This window comes from Falco rusticolus, chromosome 6 (genome assembly GCF_015220075.1).
Source record: "Falco rusticolus isolate bFalRus1 chromosome 6, bFalRus1.pri, whole genome shotgun sequence".
Lineage (NCBI taxonomy): Eukaryota > Metazoa > Chordata > Aves > Falconiformes > Falconidae > Falco > Falco rusticolus.
The window spans coordinates 31,566,666-31,590,160 of record NC_051192.1 but is presented as its reverse complement, the minus strand read 5'-3'; the positions used below and the strand labels follow the sequence as shown (position 1 = coordinate 31,590,160).

The 23,495-nt window shown below is 44.1% G+C and overlaps 1 protein-coding gene and 1 long non-coding RNA gene across 7 annotated transcripts in view; one reads left to right on the top strand and one right to left on the bottom strand.

Moving 5' to 3' along the window:
• PKIB (cAMP-dependent protein kinase inhibitor beta) overlaps nt 1-16,369 on the bottom strand; it is a 56,025-nt gene extending 39,656 nt beyond the window's left edge. For 2 of the 6 annotated variants that reach the window (XM_037392024.1, XM_037392023.1), the window contains exon 1: nt 15,696-15,858. The gene's annotated coding sequence lies outside the window, so the exon portion shown is untranslated. Of the gene's footprint in view, nt 1-15,504; nt 15,632-15,695; nt 15,859-16,208; nt 16,307-16,346 lie in introns of those variants that run through there. The other 4 variants (XM_037392029.1, XM_037392027.1, XM_037392020.1 and 1 more) reach the window with 4 other exon arrangements.
• LOC119150001 lies at nt 6,461-23,356 on the top strand. Its single transcript, XR_005104912.1, has 3 exons — nt 6,461-6,471; nt 12,835-12,845; nt 23,264-23,356. It is a non-coding gene; the product is annotated as an uncharacterized LOC119150001 (long non-coding RNA).
• Nucleotides 23,357-23,495: the final 139 nt, after the last annotated feature.

The window sequence follows — 23,495 nt, the reverse complement described above, 5'->3', positions numbered from 1 at the left end:
GGAGCTATCAGGAGGGGAATGCAATTTTACACATCATGAAAACACAGTGTTTATATTTGCAGGTAGCAAATAACAAAAACAGGAAAAAAAGATATATAACTGGTGTCAATGGCATAAGGATGATAAGCCTGAAGAGAAGAAAGCGTGTTTGAAAACTGCTGTCCTATGTCCAGATTCACTGCTGAATCCACCATTCATCTTCCCCTCCCCAATTTCATGTCACTTTATCATCACATCTTCTCCTCCCTTTCCCCTCAACCAAAACTGTTCTGCACAAGAACTACTACTTTGTTAGCACAAGGGTCTCCATCACACAGGCTCCATAATCACCTTTGCTAATATTTCTCTTTCAACCTAACAGGCTGTGACTGACTGCATGTTATTCTACATCTGGTATCACTGAGATCAAACCTGAAATAAAACAACGGAAGGAAGCCTTGGCACACTGTGTACCCAAGGATATCACACTGATGATAACTGAAGGTCACCTCTGGATTCAGTGTGCTGTGAAACCAAACCCCAGGCAATCTGGTGGTGTTTTTGCTCTTCTCTCTGCTATGTATACCACCTAAGTCACGGGAGACAGCTTTAGCAGCCTGAAAGTGAACATAATTCTGATGTTACTTCACCAGGTCCATTACCCCTGGTCCATCTTTCTCTCAGGGATGCACAGCAACAGCATTCTCTCTGTTCATTCCAATAATGAAATCTTCCCTTTACTCATATTAAGTAAAAGGACAAATGCACTGGCTTATTCTTATCACAGTTCAGATGTCAATATCTACACAAGGATATGTTTGGGCCACACATCAATCAACAATGGAGCTTTACAGTGACAAACAGGCAGATCTACAGATTTTTTAATTGCCCTTGGTATGGGGGACATCACCAAAGAAAAAGCAGAGCCAGCGCACCACTGTGCTGCAGAGAACCATCTGACAGGCCAATGCAGCCAGGCACAATTTATAACAGATATTCTGAATTATATCAGAAGCCAAATTCACCCTCATTTACGCTAAAGCTCAAGAAGGCAGACAGGCACCAATACAAGACTCTAACCTTCAAGTCCTGAGTGGTCCATTACCTAGGCATTAATGACCTGTGGGTCTAAGCTGGCTAAAAGTACCTCTTGAGGCAGGAAGCTGTTCTTGAAAAAGCTGCCAAATTCTCCTAAGGATGCAATGCTTCCAAAGAAATGCATAAAATCCCAACAGAAATAGAATAGGGTAGGATACATCTCAGAGAAATTAAGAGACGCATAGCATAGACCTCAAGATTTCGTGTATTTAGCCAAGTTTCTTTCAGAGTTTTATTCAACATCAGAAAAATATTGATGCATACCAATTCAAGCATGCCTATTGCCAGTAAAGGATGTCCAAGCTCTACAGCCAACTTCTTATACAGTACTCTTGAGTTTTCTCACTATTTTTCCTTAGTAATTTTTTGCTTCTCCAAGACTCCTCAGGGCAGCATGAAGGAGACAGCAAGTATTTAGCAGTAGTATCGTGTCTTCAGAAGCACAAAAGCTACCCTGCCACAAATACCATTGGTCAGTGGTTTGTGCCTGACACTCAAGCTCCTACCACGCATTCTTTTTAGGATGCATCAGTCAGCCGGTCCTACACTGTCCTCTCAGTTTTCATGCTTGCCAAGTTCCATGAGCTAATATGTGATTCTTTAAGAGATGTGCATTTTGAACACAGCTGGGAGCGGACTGTCAAAACACTCAATATATATATGAAAACTATCTGTATGAAGAAAAGGGGAGCAACATCTACAAATGAACTGCTCTCCTGGAACTGTGGTCTTTCAACTACAGAATTGGATGATGAAAAACGGGTACCAGATACCAAGAAATGTCACAGACAAAATAACATCATCAAAACAGAATGAGCTGCAAGTTCACACTAAGTTCTTTACTAGCGCAAGTGGCAATTTTCTCTGAAGCTGTAAACGACTATAAAAAGAAAAATCGAAGTCAGGATATACCAACAGCCTTTCTGAGATTTCATCCAGTAAAAAAATATGCTGAACCTACATATCCAGGGAAGCTGTATTTAGTAGAGTGTGGTTTCAAGTTGCTTGCTGTGACCTGAAATAGTTCAATGGACCTGGAGTAGTTCAGTGGCTGTAGAGAAAAAGAAATTGAGTGAAACAACAGTGCCTGGTCGGTGTGATGGCAGAACACTTGTGTTGTGCAGCATGCTTTACATATGTACCAAATAAATGTTTCTGGGATCATAAACTTTCTCACAATCAATTTCCATCACCACCTGCTGGGCACAACTGAACACAGAGTACCTCACTCATTTGCCTCATTAGAACATAAACTCCTCAGTCTTTCAAGAAACTTCCCTGGTGACACAGTTGTCTGTTCTGCATTTTGAAGGCTTCATCTCATAACTCCGAAGGTAACATTTCCCCATTTTAGAGAGAACAAGCTGGAGATCTGTAAGAAAACCTGCCCCTGCCTCACAGATCCCCAGGTGAAGGATGGTCTCCAGCCACAGGGGAACACTTCCAATGCAGGGTGCCCCATAACCAGCTGGCAGGAGCCTCACCACGAAACCACAGTGTGGAGGGATCTGGGGGTTGCCACAGCCTAGACCCTGGCACAGATCAGCTCTGACAGCCAGATGTGGCTCATCAGCAGGCTGGAGAAAAGGCTGAAGAACTGCGCAGCAGTTTGGGCCACAAGTGGCCACAAATCCACCAATCTTAGGTGGGGGCATGAGGCTGAAGCCAACAGTATGAACATTTAATGCATGCGATATGACAAGCAGCAGACAAATAGCTGCAGACCTTTCTCTCTTTCCCCATTTCCCACACTCTTGGATGTGGAGAAGGAGGTACTTGCTGCGTCGCTGGGAGGTACCGCTACACCGCACATCAGCATCCGGGCTTTGCCCAACCTCATTCAGGATTCATTGGATAGCTCCCCGCGCTATTCAATCCCAGAGAAACAAACCCAAATAAAAGATCGGGGTTGCAAGGTAAAAATGCCTTTCAACATCAAGTTGTGAAAGATAAGAAAGGTTTAAATGAATTTCTGAATTAGAAATTATCAATTTGGTGGTGTAATAGAAAAGCTCTTTTGATCTGTTTGGGTTTTTGTTTGTTCTTTTGGGGTGGGTTTTTTTAATCTGAACCAACCATCAATCTAAAGCTCCGTACAATTCCTGCATTACCTGAGTAGGCACTGCTGGTTCAAAGCAAGGATTAGTAACAAATCTGTGCCACCCTAGAGTTGTTAAAACAGCAAGTTAGTGGATGGAAAAAGGGCAGATGTGCATCTGATAACTAAAACAACCTTTCCTACAGATTTCCAGGTTTGATTATCGGTATCTTTTTTGGTTATACAGATCCACTGGTACACTGTAACACCACAGCTCTTCCTAAATAGCGGAGATGAGAATAGAATAAGTCCTTACCACCAAAACAGAAGCCACCTCACACACTGCAATTCAGTACTGCATATACAGTACAAAATAGTGCAACACCACCAGCACAATTTTATTCTTCTGAACAGTCAAGATACTTTAATAAAACCTGTGAAACCCAAGCACCAGTACCAGTTCTAGCATTACATTGTTGAGTATGGAGCAATCTTTCTGTGGGAAATTTATGACCAGAGGAAATGTACTAGCTTTGGTATTTTTATAGTATCCATTCATTTTTTAACAGAGGAGGGGGAGATCCAAGATTTCAAATGCTATTCAAAGTGCCCTCTGCCTTGAAGAAGGAAAGTAACCTGCACCGGAATGCCTGCTGCAGCTCCCAAAACATGAGATAACCATACCCAGGTACAACTGCTGTTGCCAAGTCATTTAGTCAGCCACCCTTCTCCTCAATGGACTAGAAGTATTCACCAGGTCTCATTAAATTCATCCTGCCCAGTTTGGTTGTAACACCAAACCATCCCGATCTCTTACCTCACTTTCTGCCCAGTAGCATTGATGCCCATTGCCAAAGTCACAACGCACAGCCCCAGGGCCAAACGGCACACAGCAGGGGACCCTCAAGCCCTTTCCACATGCCTCAGACCTTGCCCCCCAAGCCACCCGCTGGCCTGTCACCCTAGCGCTGCCCCCTCCCACCGGCGGCTGCCCTTCCCAAGACGTTCAAGTGAACATACTGCAAACCCAGCACCCCAGACGAGAAGTACAGACAGTTCATGAGCTATTTTTCAGCAATTTATCACCAAATGCAGCATGATCTGAGAAAAAAACACCCTGCTATTTTTGTTCCTCTGATTTAGAAAGTGAGAGTCCAATTTTCTCCAGAAAACAGATGCTACAGAATTAGTGGTGGCTTTCTCCTTGTATTTTGTTCACGGTTTAAACATTCAAACTGGAGTCTCAGTAAGTGTTTGTTGAATGTTTAGCACAGTTAATCTCTGTTAGAGAAGTATCATTTCAAGATGTCAGAGTTCACCAACAAATGCTAAGCACCATGTTCGTGCAGCATGGCATTTCTCCTAGGATCTACACAACTACAGAGCTGTAACTGGAAACGCCTTTTTCTCCTGAGTGGCAGCTTTTACACTGAAACATAATTAACAATGTAACACATCACTGCAGCTCCTCTGCAGCTACCATTTGCAAACAAACTGGTGCTAATCTCTGTCAGATCCCAGCATTGCTTTCTCCTCAGCTTCCCTTCCTCCTCACCTTCCTCCCTCCCTAAATTCAGAGACAGAAATCTACAGGAAAATGTGTGAAGACACTTTCTGAAGAGATGTAAAATGGAGAACAGTGTCTGCTATGTTCCTGACTCAAAATAAGCCTATGTGCCTTTTATGCAGTCCATATGCTTATTTTCTTAACAATTTTTGAAACTCCCATACCGATACCAGACATGACCATGCCATAATATTTTTTTCCTCAGCTTCAGGGGTTTTTTCCCCTGAGGATTCACTCCTCTGAACAAACCCAGAACAGCTCCAGCCCCTCCTAAGTTAGGTACTGGCTGTGCTGGTGCTGTGCAAGCACAGCTCCAACACCACCAAGCTGTTTTTAGCTCCCACGCTGCCCGAGGCTGAGCATCTTCCCCCTCAACACATCCCATTTAGTGATGAGCCATCTATCCTCATGCTCTTGAACTCTGTACTCCCTCTTAAGAGAGCAAGCCTTAAGAAGGCCTCCATCAAAAGAGCATATCTCTACGTAGGCTCCTACCATGGTCTTTGCCCTGAAACATAGGATAGGTCAACATGGACACTGGAAAAACAGGACTAGGTCTTATCCTGCACATACTTTGTTCAGCTGTCTAGACTGGCTCATTGTCTGCTGGAGCAGCTCAGAGGAGTGGAGCCAGAACATCCTGCCAGCTCCTGGTAAGACATCCGAGCAAATATCCCCATTTTGGGAAAAGTTTCATTTCAAATGATAATCACGTCTCACCTTTGACGGGCTCCTGCTTTACGAAGCCTAAACTGCTGGACCACCTCACTTGTCACAGACACAACTAAGCCATCTGCTGCCATCTATACATCAAATGTGGCTCCCGTCAGATGGCAGCTTGGGCTGTCAGCCTCACTTTTCTTCCTCTATGAAATACCGACATTGGAAAGTCTTAACAAGGAAACTAAGATTACAGGAAACATCCTTCGCTCCAGAGACAGCAGCGCCGGCTGTTCTCTCTCTTCTCCAGATCTCAACCAGGAACAGTGGGAACAAATGTATTCGATCCTACCCTGCATGGTAGGATTGTAGGTAGGAATGCAGGTAGACCTACAGAAAGGTCTGCGGCTGGAAATCCCAGCTTTTTGGTGGCCTTAGTCACATGCAACAGCATCAGGAGGATGGGGAGAGTGGTGGTGGGGAGGCGCTGTGCTGTCTAAAATTTAAATTGACCTTTTTTTGTAATCTGCTTTGATTCACCTCTAATCTTACACACTTTTTCCTAAGTTCTGAAAAGGTACAGAAGAAATGAGGCCAAAATACAGAATTAAATAGTTACCATTTCCTTTCAAAATGTTTGCTTAGAAAACTTACATAGTTAAAGAATTTATAGTAAGCGCTGATCAAGCAATTAAGTATACTTAAAGGTTTCTTCTGTAAAAAAGTACACATGTGAATCTCATCTTTCAGTTCTTTCACGGTATAAATATTTAAGTTTAAGCAATAGAACTTCAGGTTCTAAGGTTCACAGATATCTAAAGAACATGCAACTTTGAAGATCATTATGATGTGAAGCTTTAATTGATTTTTTTTAGTAGTCAGAATCAAGAGGCAGATGCCACTCCATGTGAACCTGCAAAATAGGTCAGCTGGGCAAATTTGTTCAGCTCTCTTCTACACTCTTTAGACACTTCCCCAATTACTACTTCTTTCTAAAGAGGCATCCAAAGTTGTTCTTTGTATGACATAATTTAACTCTCTACAAAGGCTGGCTTGTTAACCACTCAATTAACACAGTGACTATACAGTTGAATGTCTTATTATATCCACTCAAGATAGCTAACTTTCTGTAATAACATTTCATTTCTGTGTCAAGATGCAACAATTATTACAGTTCACTCAAAACAAGAATTTTTTTCTCCTTAAATGTGATTATAGCAAGTAGGTTCCCATTTGGAATTATTTTAATAATCAGTAATGATAAATGAATTAGTATCATGAATTAATATTTACTTCTTTTACTTCCAAAACTTTCTAGAACAGAAAGAATATACTGATTTTATTGGGAAATCTGAAAAACACATTGTCCCATTCTGTTTTACTTTGAAGTGCTACTTAACAGCTACCTGCAAGTAATGAGAATCTGGAAGGAGAGAAGCAACATAAAAGTGAGTTATCCCATTAATAAAAGGAACTGCATGGACAGCATGTACGCTCTCTTCAAACTACAAATAACAAAACTACAAATTCAGAACAGGAAAAGCGAGCATTGCCTTTTCAGTAAGTCTTCTTCCTAAAGGCATTGTGCTCTGGCTCTCTGCTGTACGCATTCCACATTCAAATGGGAAGCTTCCAACCACATCAATAACAGGATGTTTCCATTAGGAATCGGCTGACATTTATTTTTATTCAGTTAAATTCCTTCCGCAATTCTAGCTTTTTCCAGCAAACAAATGCAAGTTCAAGGGGAAAGAAAACAAATACTCCTCCAACGATCACACACTCATCTTCTTCAGCTTTTTTAAGCTCTCCGAGGTAAACAGCAAGCACTTCTAGTGCCAGTTTCTGAGTAATAACAGGGAAGAGTGATGAGGTGATTGAAAGCACCACTGGCTTCTTAATGCAAACACTTTTACACTACTTAGGGAACACACGTTCAATCACTACTTATGAAAAAGCTTTGACAACACAGAGAGGAGCTTTTTACTTGTTGTTTGTTAAACTGAGAGGGTATCTATTATAGAAGCAGTTGGTTTTATTGTACATTTTTAGCATTTTTTTGTTAAACAGAAACAACCCACGACCTTAATAATGCATTAGTCAATGGCTGTCTTCTCTGGAGACTTCATTATCATGAGGTTTCATGGCACTCCAGCTCTTCTGAGAAGACATTCAGAGAAAACATAAGAAGGGTAGTATAGAATTTCTAACACCTGAGCTTCCCAAGAAGAAAACCAATTGTGATATGTTAGAAGAACCTCATCCTCACTGAGGGACCTTTCTTTAATCAAAATCACACCATTGCGCATGGATGCCTTCTTCCAAGAAAACAACAGGATCAGTGTTTTGTTTTTGAACACAGAACATAAATATCACACTAACACTTTAGCAAAACATGTTTACGACATCCCTGCATATTTATGGTACTATATCATGCCTTGGAGAAAGCTTTTCTTAGGTGAACAAAACTAGCAGCAAACTGAATTAGACTTGGAGCCTGAAACAGAGCACGCGCAGCACACTTAGAAATGATTTTACAACATCGAATTTAACCACATTTAAGATAGATGATATTGGCAAGGTATTTAAGGCAGGGACTGCAAACCGCTATGCTGTTGTAAGCACCTAATTGTTATTCCTTACTAAAGGTACTGTCACTGGCCTTCTTCCAGTCTGGGAAATAAGGGTCTCCCTTCCCTTGTATATTTTTCATGCATAGATGGTAGCAAGGACTTTGCAGTGCTTTTCAGAGGCTCAGCTTTGAACTTGGAATGATAGGGTCACAGACAGCTCAGCCTGGATGGGACCTCAGGAGGTCCTGGTCTGGCCCTGCTGCAGCAGCTCAGTGCCAAGGTCAGACGGGGCTGCTCAGGGCTGTGCCCCCTCAGGGATGGAAACTCCCCAAGGATGCAGCCAGCACAGCCTCCCCGGGCAGCCTGGCCTCTGCCTCACTGGGCCCAGGGGAAAGCCTCTTCCTTGCACACCATCTGAGCCTCTTCTGCTTGGTCCAACTGACGCCCCTTGTCTCTGGCTCCCTCTTCTTGACCACCTCCCTGCAGCTACACAGATACGGGGGGTGGGGGGAGGTGGGGAGGTGTGGACAGCCCCTCTGGAGCTGTCTCTCCCCAGGGCTGAGTCAGCCCCATTCCTCAGCCTCTCCTCCCAGGGCAACTGCTCCAGCCATGACCATCGTGCCTTTGATACTCTAGGAAATGGCTCCTTCCCCAAAGGAAGGTGCACCCTGTTTTACAGGGGAACAGTAAGGTGAATCACACTGACAGCCCTTGGCAGCTCCACAGCATCATCTGACTCCTGGCGTCAGCAGTAGAGCCACGTTCCCGCGTCCAAGCGTGGCTCTGGCTGCAGGCAGGATTACAGCTAGACCAGTGTCTAGTCTTCCAATTACAAATTATCTTTGTAAGAGCACCCCATTTACGCTCTGGAAGAAGCGGCCACAGAAATGCAAAGTGCTGCTTGGCTCCTCAGATCCAGGGCGGCTTGCCCTTTTTGCAGGACAGTCTATAAAGCCAAGCCTCCAAATTTTTATTCATACAGCAGCAGAAAAGCTCCAGCACTACCGCTATATCCTGGATTTAAATTAAGATGAAGTGCTGTATGATCACTCAACACCTTGTTATATCATCTGCCAAGGCTAACAACGCTATTCACAACTGGCTAAGCCCCAAGAAACATGTATACCTCAGGTATTAGGCAAACCGCATCCTTCTGCTTGGTACCGAGGGGGAAATTCTGGTTACATTTCAAATATTATTTACAGAACTGCTTGTCCACTCAAAGACAGAAGCTTTAGACATTGTCTTCCTGCCTTCTGCTTCCTTTAGTCCTCCTATCTAACCAAACCCTGTTCACAACAGACAGAAGAGACCTGCCAAGGTCTCCATATAAATACCTACAGGACAAAACTTACCAACGCTATTTAATGGAAACTCTTTTAATTAAGGACTATAAAATCCACCTTTGTAGATACTAATTCCTTATGAACAAAGCATACCACATATTGCCCAAGAATTAAAGCTACTTTTTATGAGGCAGAGGGAGGGCGTAGACTTACCTTAATGATAATCTCTTTGGCATAACACAGCAATATGTCACAGAGCACTTTCATTACTTAGTATGAAATATATAACAGCTGCCAACAATTCTGCTTCTGTCTGAAGAAAAGCAAGATACTTGTAATGAAATTACAAATATCCATGGGTGAAGTGCTCAGCTAGAGGATACAAATGATACAAGATTCAAAACTAGGCAAAACAGAATTTAAAGGAGGTGTCAAGCCTCAGCAAAAGCGAATACTTTATCCAGACAGAGCACATAGTTGCGTGCATTTTCTTAATGTCTGCCTGATATCTCAGCCTCAGTCACTAGACATCATACAGAGATCACGAAATACCATACTTCCAGGTATTTTCTGTAGCATACACAAATATACACACAGCCACAGAGCTTCCACATAAACACTCCCTAGGATATAGGATAACTCCAAGATGTTTCCTTATCAGAATGTTACATCATGGGGAAAAATGTTCACACTTTAATGCAGTACCACCCTGAAAGTATAAAGAAGTAGCACTATTAAAAGCTCTGGGGACACAAACTGAAACATCCTTCCTCCCTTATTCTCCTCATATTCACTTTTGATGGTTGCTTTTCTTTTAAGGCTTATCACACAGGTACTGCTAACCGTTTTTTATTCACAACTAACTCAAAATACTGTTAAGAGTATCCTAGTGACATTACCCTTCAACAAGTCAGCCTGCTCTATCAGGGATAATAACCACAAGGACCAAACCCAGAGATGTGAAGGCATTAGTCTTGTAAAAACAGCTTGTGTACTCCAGTGATGTTTGCTTTAATACTTGTTTTTATTGACCTGCCTGCTTCTCTTTCCACAAACGGAGTTGCAGGATGTCAATCCAAACCATGGCTGACTCTAAAGAAGGGATTTTCATTGCAGAGGAGGAAGCTGTACCTACCCAAGAGGTGATGAATGCAGTACATCTTCCAAGGGCATTTTAACAACTCTGCAGCTGCATTACGAAACGCAGTTACAGGTTACTCAGGAGCTTATGGACAAACTTAGGAGTTTCCTACAGAAGTTTGTAAAACAGTTTCAACGGTAATAGAAAAAGGCTAAAAGAAAAGGCTGCCCATTTGCCCACAAAGGCTGGAAAGCAGCATAAATTATTCCCCTGTTCTGCATCAGCAGGTGTTTAGACCTGCAAACATAAACAGTACTGTGCACTACAAACCACTTCACCCTCCCCTGTCAGATGCAGTATGTGGACAGGACAGGGAAAGCTAACGGAGAGGCAAGTAATGTGCTGCTATCATTACGTATGCAGCAAAAACTGACTGATCTGGATTAAGGAAGAAAAAGGTAAGAAGTGCTCTCTGATCTGCAGTTGTTTCTCTGGGATCTTAAGGAAACCACAGAGAATGGAAGGTTTTTAATTAAGAGCTGTGTCCTTGCAACACAACCTAGCACTGAACTTCCCCCCCGTCTGGGGTCTGCACAGAAAGGTGTGTGCCACTTACCAGGCAAGCACACGCAGAAAACTTTCTGCTGCATATATTCAGCGCTTACTGTGCTTTGGCAAGCTAGCTGAACACCTCGCACCTGACACACCTCCGCACTCAAAGGCTGCTCAAGGCACACATCTTCCCATGGGCAGTGCAAACCTGACCCAGCTGGTAAAATCATCATCTCCCTTCACTGATCCTGTTTCTTTAGGCTGTAGTCAGATGTGCTGCCTTGGCCGCAGCAGAACCATGTTAAGGGGGGCTCCTGCTCTCAGCCCAGCTGGTGGCTTTCCCACCCCAGCCCATCCCCCTGGCCTCTGGGCAGGGGCCACCCTACACTCTGCAGGATGTCACTGCCCTTCTCCAGCCTGCCAAGGTAAGAGTATGGGTTTGCACACCTACCCAATCTGTCACAGTGGTACAAGTTAAACACTTCTCCTGGAAGGATTTAATGATCCCTTGGATGCATCTTAACTGAAACAGACTGGGTAGCACCTACGTATGCTTCTGCACTCTGCGTTTCTGGGAGTGTTGCAACTGCTGGTGAGGGGTGGGGGGTGAGAAACTGCTGTGGGAGTTGACTCTTAAACCAGCTGGGAGGCACACAGCCCAGCCTGGCTGGTGGCAGCTCCGCCGGGTGTGGAGAGCGGGACTGCCAGGAGGGGCCAGGTCCTTGTGGCAGGGAAGGAAGGATGTTTGGCTCCACTGAAATGCAAGAAGGTGAGGCAAGGCAAGATCTTACATGAGCATATGGGCTTGTTCCCAGTGAAAAAGATGTTCTTGTGCGCCTCATTCCTCCTCTTGCTAATGTAAACCAGGAGAAAAAAGTCAAATGTAATTGCTATACAAGCACAGTGTTCTGTCTTTAGTGGGGAATGCAGGCTTTAACAATATATAAACGATTTCTAAAAGACACAAAGGAAAGCTTAGTGCAACTTGAATGCAAACAAATATTTTAAAATAAATAAATGTTATCTACTAAACACTTTATTAAATTGCTTCCATTTATATATGTACGTTCATGCCCAGAGAGCAAGTCCAGCTGATAGGATTTCTGCAATAGGAAAAAACCCTAGCAAATCAAGGTACTACACTATTCCTACAAAACAAAATGGAAACACACACACCCCCCCAAACCACCAAAACCAAAAAAACCCCACCCGCAGCAATTTTATAGGGAGGTAATGAAAGAGAGAAGAATGACAAGTATTGTGATGGTATTAGTGCTGGAAAGACAAGGAGAAAATGTGCAATTACACATAAATATAGCTCTTACCTTTAGTTATGTAACAGAACAAATAATCAGAACAATAACCACCACTTAGAAGACAATAAAAGCAGTGCGTATTTATAAAGGTCTTGCTAGATAAACTCACAATACCTTTTCATGTTTCTCTTCCATTATCCTTCTCCTGTAATGACATGGGGACAGTGTTAGAGCATCCCGCTGTGCGGAGAAAGCAGAAGAGGACATTCGACTGCAGCCATAACCAGAAGAAACAGTAGTGGCAGCAGGAAGCAAACTAAAGTCTCATCCAAAACTTGTAAGCAATTCAGAGAAACTGACTGTGGAAGGAAGTAGTTTTTATTGTGACCACAGTAACTGAGTGTTTGCACTGAGCCAAGATGACAAAAGAAAATTACTGCACCATCGACTATCAACCCTGTACCTAGAAGTGTTAAATTATGGGCTAGGAACAAAAAGTTAGTTTTTGAAGTTGAGGAACAGTGTTTATATGTATCTCATATACAGAAACATCTCAGACAAACAGAGCTTATTTGGAGAAGAAAAAGCATGATCAAAACTTCCCAAGACTGCACTCCCAAGGAGCAAAGAAATTGAAAAATATAATCACCAACCCTTGAGTAGTAGCAGACGCTATGAAGCTCAGAATCCTATGGATCACCAGATGAATTTTCTGATGTCTAATAAGCTGAATGCTTGCTACAGCTCTTCCTTCAGTGGGGCCATCAACCTCATCTCTCTCATCTCCCTGGTCACCAGCAGTCTTGAGGTTTGTAAGAATTTCATCACTTTGAAATCTCTACTCTTCTATTTATATCAGTTGAAATTGATGCCCCGGGGTAAAAAATTACTCTGGGGCAATGAGGGGAGCTATCAGTCAAACAGCATTATTATTATTTTAGCTTCATCTCCTTAGGAAACCAGGTTGAAAAGAATATAGTCAGGACCAAAGGGAAGAAATAACAAACAGAAATCTCAAATAGGAAAATTTTCTAAAACGAGAATTATTAAGTCAAGTGCAGAACACATTATTTCATGTGAGGAAAGCCAGATTTGGAAGGTTTTCATATCAGATCACCATTTCTGACTTTCTAGGATTTCTGCAAAGCCATACTCTTAAACCATTCTAATGCTGATGTTTTACTGTCCAAATACTTCTGCCAGAAAAGATTGCTTAGATTTACTTTTGTAATTCTTCCCTTTCAGTGCTGGTGGTTATCCCATAAGTCTGAGTAGCCGACCTGGATGCCACAGAGTGGCACAAATCAAGCCATCCACCGGAAATCCTGCATTGTTTCACTGCTCACAAAACTGTTTGAGGGAATAAGGAGCATGCTAGGGAGACGCAGTAAATGGAGGCTCTCTGGGCATCAAGATATGGAGACCACACGGAAATTTCCCTTGCTTTTTCCCCAAAACCAGCCAAGAGGGATCCATGCCCAGAGAAGTGAGCAAGGTCCTGGAGCAACTTCACCAGAAAAATCAGTGAAGTCCCATGTACAGTCTCTCGCAAGAGTGATCTTTAGCTGATGGAGAAAACTACACGTATGATTCTTCACAGATTCATCCCAGGTGTTAGAAATCGAAGGAAGCAGGAACATTCCAAATGATTCATTAAAAACACTTGTCACACTAACAGAAAACACAGTTTGAACAGGGCATATCAATAAATGGCCACAAGGGAACAATTTTGCACTTCCAGACAGATTAAAAATGTGACCTGGCTGAGTTTCTCTCTCTCTCTGCATTTCATGATTTGCATCAATATCTTTTAAATTTGTCAAGATTTTGAAGGTCATGTATATTTTTACAGCATACTGATCTATGTTATGCTGCTTTGCTTAGATTTGTTATAAGACAAAAAATAAAGTCGACTGGTCTCTGTTCCAACAGGGTGTATTTCAAAACCAATCTACAGAACTAAAATTTCACTCTACTAGTCCAATAAAGTGATTGCCTTTAGAAGTTATTTGGGTATTTCTAGTGACGCTTCAATTCATCTAACTTCCATATAAGTATTTTTTATCCACTACATTTCTACTACTAACATTTCATACACATCATAGCACAAACACTGAAGTTCATAATTTCAAAGGGAATATTAACAACTGAAGCAAGAAAAAAAACAGACCATTCTCATTCCCTTGACTTCTTCAGTGAGGAAAGGTAAACAAAGTGTCATGCTCTTTCCTTCAGCTTCAAGGTCTCTGTTCTGATCAAGTATTTAATCCAAACTTCTTTCTAGCTACAAAAGGTAATGAAGTTATATGGGGTAACTCAACACGCCCTATGCATTTTCACATTTATCAATACTAACCACAATACTCCCAAAGAAAGCTAGGATTTTCTTGGAATGACAGAACGCTCATTACTTTCCAAAATTCAAACCTTTAAGAACTGAGTGCATCTGTACCAACAAGACAAACAGCACACTGCAGCTCATTTTATCTACTGCTTCGGAAATATTTTTGGTACTCTTTTACTTCTTCCTTCACGCGAAGCACTTGTCTGCTCTTCAGTCCACAAATAACTTTTAACAAATGCAGAGGAGCATCATTCATAACTGAATTATGAAACAATTCTCTTACTGCCAACGTTTTGTTGCAATCAGAAAGAAAAATTCCTGCCTCGTGAGTGATCGAAGTACAAGGACAGTCCTTGCAACCAGTGATGTATTTGATTTTATAGGAACAGCCTTTGCATCAACAAACTGCAGGTTAGTTGTTCATTCTCTTGTCCGTACAACTTTAATTACGGTCCCGATGTACAAGGGTTATTTTTCAGAAATGTATTAACGCAAACGTATTAGTTACGTTAAACAACTAAGCAGTGTCACTATGTAAATAAAGCCGATGTTTTTACTCTGTAGCCTTCACGTTCTTACTACGGATTGATCTGACCATACAAACATAATTTCAGAAGGGAGACGTAGATAAAAACTGCACCTGGAGCGCTTCTGGTGGCGCTTCTGCCGGAGGAAAAGTCGTTCCAGTTCCCTGCGTGCCGAGAGGCACCTGCTCGGGGCACCCGCTCCCGCTTCCCGGGCGCTCCCTAAGGATGCCCCCAACGAGGACACGCACCCCAGCCGGTCGCTCCGGCCGCACGGAGGCACCTCGGGCACGCACCACCCCCGGCGCACCCGTGACTTATCCGCGACCACCGAAGCGCTCGGGACACGGCCGGGCACCGGACCTCACGCTCCCCGGCGCACCCCCCGCAGCCACTGGCTCTCTGCTCTCCCTCTCGGGGCACCGGGGCTGCCCGTGCCCCTTCCCCAAGCCCCGCGGTGCCGGGCCGCCAGCGGGGTGCCCAGGGCGGGCGGCCGCCGCGGGGCCGGGGTCGCTGCGCCGGCGGCCGGGGGGACGCGCACGTTACCTGGACACGCCGCTCCGCAGGGCTCGGCCGGCGGGACCGCACCGCTGGCGGGCGCAGGGCGGGCGGCCCCTCCCGCGCTCCCGCCGCTGTGTCCGCCGCCGACACCCCCCGGGCCGCCCGCCCGGCCGGGGCCGCCGCGCCGCTCCCCCGCCGCCCGCCCGCCCAACTCGCCCCGCGCCCGCCGCCCTCACCCGGGCCGGAGGTGCCGCTCCCGCGGCCGGCGGGGCCCTGCCCTCAGCCCTCCCTCCGCCGGCAGCCGCGGCCGAGCCCGGAGGCGACGGGCTGCCGCGCCCGCCCTGAGCCGAGCCGCGCCGCCCCCCAGCCGGCGCGCCCGTCCCCGCCGCCCGTCCCGGCAGCGAGCGGCGCAGGGGGGCGCGGCCTCCCCCGGCGCATGAGGTGGCCGCAGAGGGGCACCCCGGGCGCTGTCGAGCCTGGCGGGGGCGGCCGGGGGGCGCCACGTCCCAAAACACCGAGTGTGGGGCGGCCCCGCTCGCCCCCACCCCGCCCCAGCTCGCTCTGCAGCCGGGAGAGGGGCCCTGGCCGGCTCCCCCCCGCAACAGGCGTGGGTGGAGGGCTCTGCCCGCCGAGGGTCCCGGGGCCCTCCCAGAGGCACCGAGCTGTCCCTCTGCAAACTGGTGGCGGTGGCCAGAGCGGGTCCCGGTGCCCTGTGACCCAAAAACAGCGGGGAAAGACACGGCTCTTACCTGGAGCTTTGCTGGCTTTAGCCCCAGCTCCCCGCGGTACACCTGCTGTGTTGGCTGCAGTCCCTCAAACTGCACCAGCAAAGTGACACAGGACATCCTCCCGTCAGCCTGACTCAGGTGTGAAAACAAGGGTGGCACCTGGATGTGGCCATATGTGACCCTGCGTGGCTGCAGCTTTGTTCCGTTGGCCCGGCAGAGGCGGTGGCACAGCTGCACCGGCCCGTCATCAGGCTCCTGGCCTCTGGGATGTGCCGTGACGCAGGAGCTTGAAATAATACAACCTGGGCCTGAAATCAGCAGTCTTTGCATTTGTCCTCTTAAAATGTTGCCCTCTGAAGAGTATTGCAAGTTCTCTGTCTTAATTACTGCATTTCAGTGGAAACACCTGGCATCTGAGCGTCTGTCAAGGCACCAGCACATTCCCTACAGCTGGATGCGTAGGACCATATTATACCAAACAGGCTTTGAAAGCTTCTTAAAAGATCTAGAAATGTTTAGCATTGATTTTTAAGATTTTTTTTTTACATTGTACCAAAAGGACTCTAGACCATCTACTCTGAAATCCCTTCAAACTGTTTTGAAAATCTCACCACAGCCAATCCGTATCTATCTCAACCATTTCCCTAGATCCAGTCACAGCCGCGTGACAAGGAAGCAAGCACAGGGGTTTTCCATTCATACCTGATATCCTGAGAACGAGACAGATTCAGCTAAAGATGCGTATCATACCTGGGTTTTCCAGTGCTTACACTACAAACTATGTCAAGCTTTTTATCATATTTATTTATGATAAAAAATAAAGGGAGTCACAGGGTTAGAATTTTATTTCATTTTGAAATTGAAGTTGGTGTTCCTGAGCCTAAAATCCCTTGGGTTTACTTTTTATTTTTCTGGTGTGACCTAGAATAATTAGGATCTAATTTTAAGACCATGTAAGCCATGTTATTATAGTAATCCAATTCACAATGGGAATTTAAAAAACCTAATAACTCAGGTGATGGCTTAGAATTGGTTGATTATCTTGTGTTTTGATTAGATTGTTCCAAATGTCCTCTTAAAGTGTAAGAGCTGTAGTCTGGAGTCATGCCAATACTCCTTCTAAAATATTTTTCTTAGCATATAATTTACTATATCTCCTTTAATGATTAGTCTCTTTGTCATTTATTTTATTATTTGAGTAGATGGTTTGATTTATCAAAACCCTCTTACGACTACTATCTTTAGCTGAATGATAGAAATAACTGGCAGACGTCTTTCATTTTCTGTGGTTTAAGAAAGGTTTCTTCAGAAGAATGAACCTGAAGTTATTCTCCCATGAAGCTAGTATTTATGCTATAGATTTACATTTTCAGCAGCTCATCTTTCTGGCAGAAACTGGAATTCAGTGTGCTGATCACCTGCAGTGTTTCGTTGGTGTGAGGACACATGAGGAAAGAAGAATACACCCAAGCACCACGTGTAACACCACTACAGATATTAGTGCCAAGATACAGTCCTGGACTTAGCTTGGTAATACTGCGTGAAGGCCTTGACATCTTTTTAGCCCATCTGTACGTCTTCTGAGGGAAAATCCAACCTGTGTACCCCTTCAGGCTGATGTAGTGGTAGCACTTCTGAGGTGGCATGGGATGCTGCTCACCTTTCCTCATGCAGCCAGTGTCGGCTGTGTACAGGTGGGATTTCACATGTGGTGTTTGGTGTGGAGCACTTCAGACACCTGTTCTGAATTAGACCCAGCACAAACGCCTGGAAGAATCACCTGATGCCAATAAGTGACATGGTTACTGTATGGCAACAAGTCCTTCAGGGATGTGCATGTTTCCACTGTGGCACTGAGAGAAAAATCCTTTCTGCAAAGGAGCAAATCAATCACCTTAGTGATGTTCAGTAGTGGAAAGCTGTTTTGAAGCAGTTGGCATCAATATATTTTCTGCTGTGGCCATGCCTTGACAGAAACCTGGAGCATCCCTCTTAGAGCTACAGCAGCGTTTCTCTTCCCTTTCTTTATCATAAAGTGCTATTTCTTTGATTTAGTATAATTTTTCCCTCCTTGTAGCAAAACCAGTGTAACTTGAAAAACAGGTTTTATACCTGTAAGGCTTGCTGAGAAACTTCATGTAGCTCTGTGCAGTTTCTTTATTTTTAGACACCTGGAAGATTAGGAAAAAATCCTAGTGTACTTTAATAATACTCATGCCAAGCCTTTCTTTCTTTCTATTATACTGTAAATATTGTTGAGTGTTTCCGATAGAAAATAATAATAACATTAAATCCCAAAGAATCTTCTAATGAAATAGATTGCTATCACAGGAAACAAGCCAGTGAAGAAAATACTGTGGATGATTACTTTTTAAATCTAGTTGAGAAACTTATGAAGATTATGTTTTACTGTGATGCCTAGAAGTCAGGGAATGAACTCTGTGGCCCAGATCCCTGCTAGTCCTGTGACCACCTGGCATCTGAAGTTTGTAAGTTAAGCAGGATATAAATAATCATGAAACAAAGCAAATGCACACTTTTATGATTATTTTGCTTTTTGTGCAGTGCTCCCCCCCACCCCCCCACTGCAGGGGTCACTGGCGATGCCAGCCAGGAGAGGAAGGGGACTACACCTGGGGAGCAGTGGGGAGCTGCAGGACCACCATCCTCTCCATTGGCCACCTCACTGGATGGACCACGTACCAAACCTCCTACCGACGCCCCTTTCCTGAACTGGGAATAGAGCTTATACTGAGCTGGTTTTTCGTAGGATCTGAGCAGCCACAGTACTGGATATAGTATGAGAGGCTCAGGTTGCCTTTGAAGCTGAAGGCAGAGTCTTGCCTGAGTAAAGGCTTCCAAATTCTCTCCTTTCTTCTAAAGAACTGTCTTTAGAAAGCTGACATTTTGCCCTCCTTAAAAGCATTGTCTTAAGAGATGCAGCATAAATTATTATTCCCTGTAAAAAAAAAAAATACTCTTAGAGGGCTATAAATAAGATGACAGAGCTAATAGAGGAAGAGGCCTTAGCTGAAGGCAAAAGGCATTTTTCAAAAAGTGGAAGTTGTGTGCAAACAAGGGAACTTACACAGATCATAAACCCAGACAAATTAGGTTTAAAAATATAAAGTTTTCAAAGAACAACTTGCTGAAGGCAAGTGTAAAAGTTACTAATAAACCTATAGCACAAGAACTAGGAGGTTCTGCAGAGCTAAGGGATGATCAAGGAGTAGGAGGGTCATAACAAAGGGCACAGAAGAGGGCTAACACAACTCTCTGTTGCAGTGTTGACTACCAAAGAGCTTGCAGGCGTTCATATCATAATTTTTCGTACAAAAAATCAGGTTGAAGAGGTACCTCACATTCAGTGGCTGGAAGAAAAGAAAAAGAAACAAAAGCTCAGATAAGTAAAATGGATAATAAAACCAGCTGGCCTCAGTTGTATTTACCCAGAAGTATCTAGAGAGGTCAGATACTAAACAGCTGTTCCACTAACTGAAGTGTAAATCTACCATTCAAACAGAAGGTACCAAATCTTGAAAAGGGCTCTAGAGGGTATTTGTATTTGGGGCAATCCACTTAAAAATATCCTAAAGAATATGATATCAATTGCTACGTGAATAATTCTGAACTAAAGGGGAAGCATCAACCTACATTTTGTGGAAGGAAGCCGCACCTCTTCCCTATCTGCTGAAGGCTTCATCAAGCTCCTTCGTATGTAAGTGATCCAGCTTATACAGGACTTCTAAATACCATTAATACTTCTGTCAAGGTCTTTTAGGAAAGACCTATGAAGACCTTATAAATAAACTCAGCCATCTTGAGATGAAAAGGATTAATAACTGCTTAAAAGCCACCCCCCCCCCAGGATATTAAAGAAAATGGTCCAGATGCAACTTCTGGGTCACAACACAAAAGGCACTGAATGAAATCCTCAGACAGTGGGTTTGAAACAAATAAAAGGAAGTATTTGTTCCACACAGCACATTATTAAATGACATTTTGCCCACATAGTCAGAGAATGATGTAGAAACAAAAATCATAAATGGGTAAAGAAGTGCAAAGTATGAAAGAAATATCCATCAGGTGCAATTAAATACAAAAATTCAGAATTCCAGTTCTTTATATGTGTGTAGCCTCTAATAAATGACTGAAAGCAACAAGGCTTACAGTGCGCTGCAGAACCAGAAAAGCAAGTGCATCATCTGTGTCTCAGCTCCCTGCAGCTTCAGTGCCTGCAGTCTTTGTGCTTGCTTGAGGAAAGCTCAGACCCTGGAGACATCCAGAAATCTTCTTGGGGAGAATGTTAGTTGGAAAAGGTGTTTCTTCATTAGGAATGCTAGATTTTTTATTTACTTATTTACCAGCATTTTCATTAAAATACCAACAGCACGAGCACTGCATGGAGCCCTTCCTAGTTTGCACAGCACAATTACTCTAAGTGGCAACATCTTTCTCTTGCTACCATCACACCCTCATGTGGATCAAAACCAGGAGAAGGCCTTCAACATATTGGCCTCCAGCAGCTGGCCTCTAAATTCGTATGAAGCAAGAGTTAAGCCCACAGAAGCTGAAAGCAAGTATGAAGCAAAAAACCAAGCTTCTGACGCACAAGATTACATGTATGCGTCCAAACACATGCAACCCTCCACACGCAAGCAGCCTGTTGTCTGTGATACAGTATCAGGCTTCACATCTTGCGGTGACCAACGTCAGAACTGACAGCTACATACGTGCTTTGAATTAAAGCACTCTGAGGAGAAGCGAGATTATATCGCCTAGATTCAGAAAAGTCTACCCAGAGGATCTGCAGCCGAAATGTGTGTTTGTATCAGAATGTCAATGCCAGGGTCTGAGCAGAGATGCTGCTTTTTCAGCCTGGAGTTGGCCCTGATAGGCTGCATGTGAGATATGCCCTTGCAGATATCCAGCTCTTGCCTCCTACCCTTCCTCAGCTCCAGGCTCCCACACACGTTCATAAAAGGATCAGAGCATTTAAATAGCCTGGTTACAAAGTTGTATTGAAACATAGATACTGATGCAAATTGTACAGCCTGTTGGCACTGTATGAATCAGGCCAGGCCTCGAAGATCTACATTAATTCTAAGTGTGCTGTATTTCTATTTCCAAACTCGTTCTCTTTTGATATTCATATTGTGAGTTGCCTTCATTTAAATTATTTCTTTCTTTTTGCAATTTTCTTTTGCAATCTATAAATGCCTTGCCAAGTCTCTGTATATATAGCTAATTTCCAAAGCTTCCCTCATCCTGTTCTGTGTTTGATCTCCAGTTCTTCCAAAGGAATGTAAATAATGACAATCAGAAATGAGATAGAGGCATCACTTGAGCAAGTGTTACAAACAAATCCTCATAGAAACAGAACCAAAAGAATTAGGAAAGGACCATTCCCACTGTAAATTTGCTTTTTTGCAATGCCAGATATACACACACTGGGCGCGTCATACCATTTTGGTCATCCTCCCTTCTTCCATAAGAAAAATATGCATTACCCTTTGAAGCCTGTTCCTGCTTTCTGAGGGAAAGCAAGCTGTTCCCATGTCACCTCTATGGAGAACACAGGCACACACGCAGCCTCACCAGCAGCATATACACCATGCCATCAACAGCAGTCTTCTCTTCAAAGAGTGGAGAAGAAGGAAGACAAATCAGGCTGGTGATAGATACTGCCCCTGAGGAGGCTGCTCGCTGTGATGGCTGCTGTGATAAATGGCCATGTTCAGATGACACCTTTGAGAGTGGCTATGAAACACCAGTCTTCAGGAGTTTGCATTTGTCCAGTCAGACATAACTTCGGTGAATCTGGTACCTGTGGGGGTAACTGGACAAAATACATGCAACCCTCCATGCTGCAGCAGCTACCACAAAGTCACTACACTGTTTGATCCTTTGCTACCAAAAATTACAGAAACACTTGTAATAAATACAGTTGCCCATAAATCCCTGGAATAGCCTGTTGGGTGAAAAGTTCATTACAAGTCACATTCAATTAACGAATTACTGTCATTGCCAGATGTGTATATCCTGAGGTACAGTTTAATGTCAGGCACGGCCAAAATGACTGACTAAACGGTGATTAATGCTTAGCTGACAATTTCACAAAGCATCACACTTAGTAAAGGAATACCTCTGAAATAAACACCCTAACCCACAAAACTTAAGCTAACTGGGGTGAAAATATGAAATAAGGGGAAAAAAGATGATGTCCAAAAAATAGAGAGAATCGCAATAGTTTGCAGTCATTCCCCAGGCTGTTCCCATGTTTCGTCCAGCTGGGGAGGAAACATCTCCTTTTCAGATCAATAAATAGACAAACATTTTGCTCAGAAGTGATAAACCACAGCAACAGAGCTCTAAGTCCATTCCCAAAAAAAAACAATGAAGGCAAGGTAGAGTCTCAAATTTGACTTGCTGGGATTCTGGAAAGCAGTAGCGTTGCATGCAGGTTCAGAAGACCCAAAGCAGTGGTGTTCATGAGCCTTTCTAGAGCTTTGTGAAGCATCTTTCAGGCCTATCATGTATTACTGTGATGTCACAACTGAAATAACAAGCAGCTGAGACTATTTCATTGTACGAGTGTGCTGGCAACATTTGAGTTAAGGAGTTCTTCTGCCCCCCACACCCACTTCACAGACAGCTGATTTTAGCTCCCTGAAATGGGGCATCATCTCCTCAGTTGACCTGTACAACTGCCTGGGGGGGGGGGGTCACACTGTAAACTGGAGCAGCAAATGGGGCATAGGGTGGGCCACAGGCACTAATGAATATTGCCAGAACAGTATCACAAAGCACAGTCTCCACTCAAGCTCTGCTATGCTGCAAACCATCTCCATGCGCTTAATTAATCACTCGGGTGTGTCTTCTAGAACTAGGTTGACGATGCAGTGTCACAGCACTCTCCACAACTAACTGGCTGCAACAAGGTCTTTACCATCTCTACCAGCGTACTCTGATGCCAGTCCCTCTGCTGCCTTCTCCTCGCCTCTCCTCATCCCGGCTGCACTCTCCCTCTCTCTGCTCCTTCCTCCTCTTTTCTTAAGCTGCTCTCTTTTCCTCAGCTGCCCAACCTCTTCACAGAGCCAGCCACAGCTGCACCTTGTCTACATTGGCCAACCCACCGCCCCTGAAGCCAGCCCACAGCTGTATATTATCAATGCTAATTAACCCAGCTTCATTCCTCTACAGTGCTGAGCGATGCATGACTAGATGGAGTGTGCTTAGACGTTGCCCTTCACTGGGATAAAATGTCCAATTTATGCACTAGCGTTTAAAGAGAAGACACTGATTCCT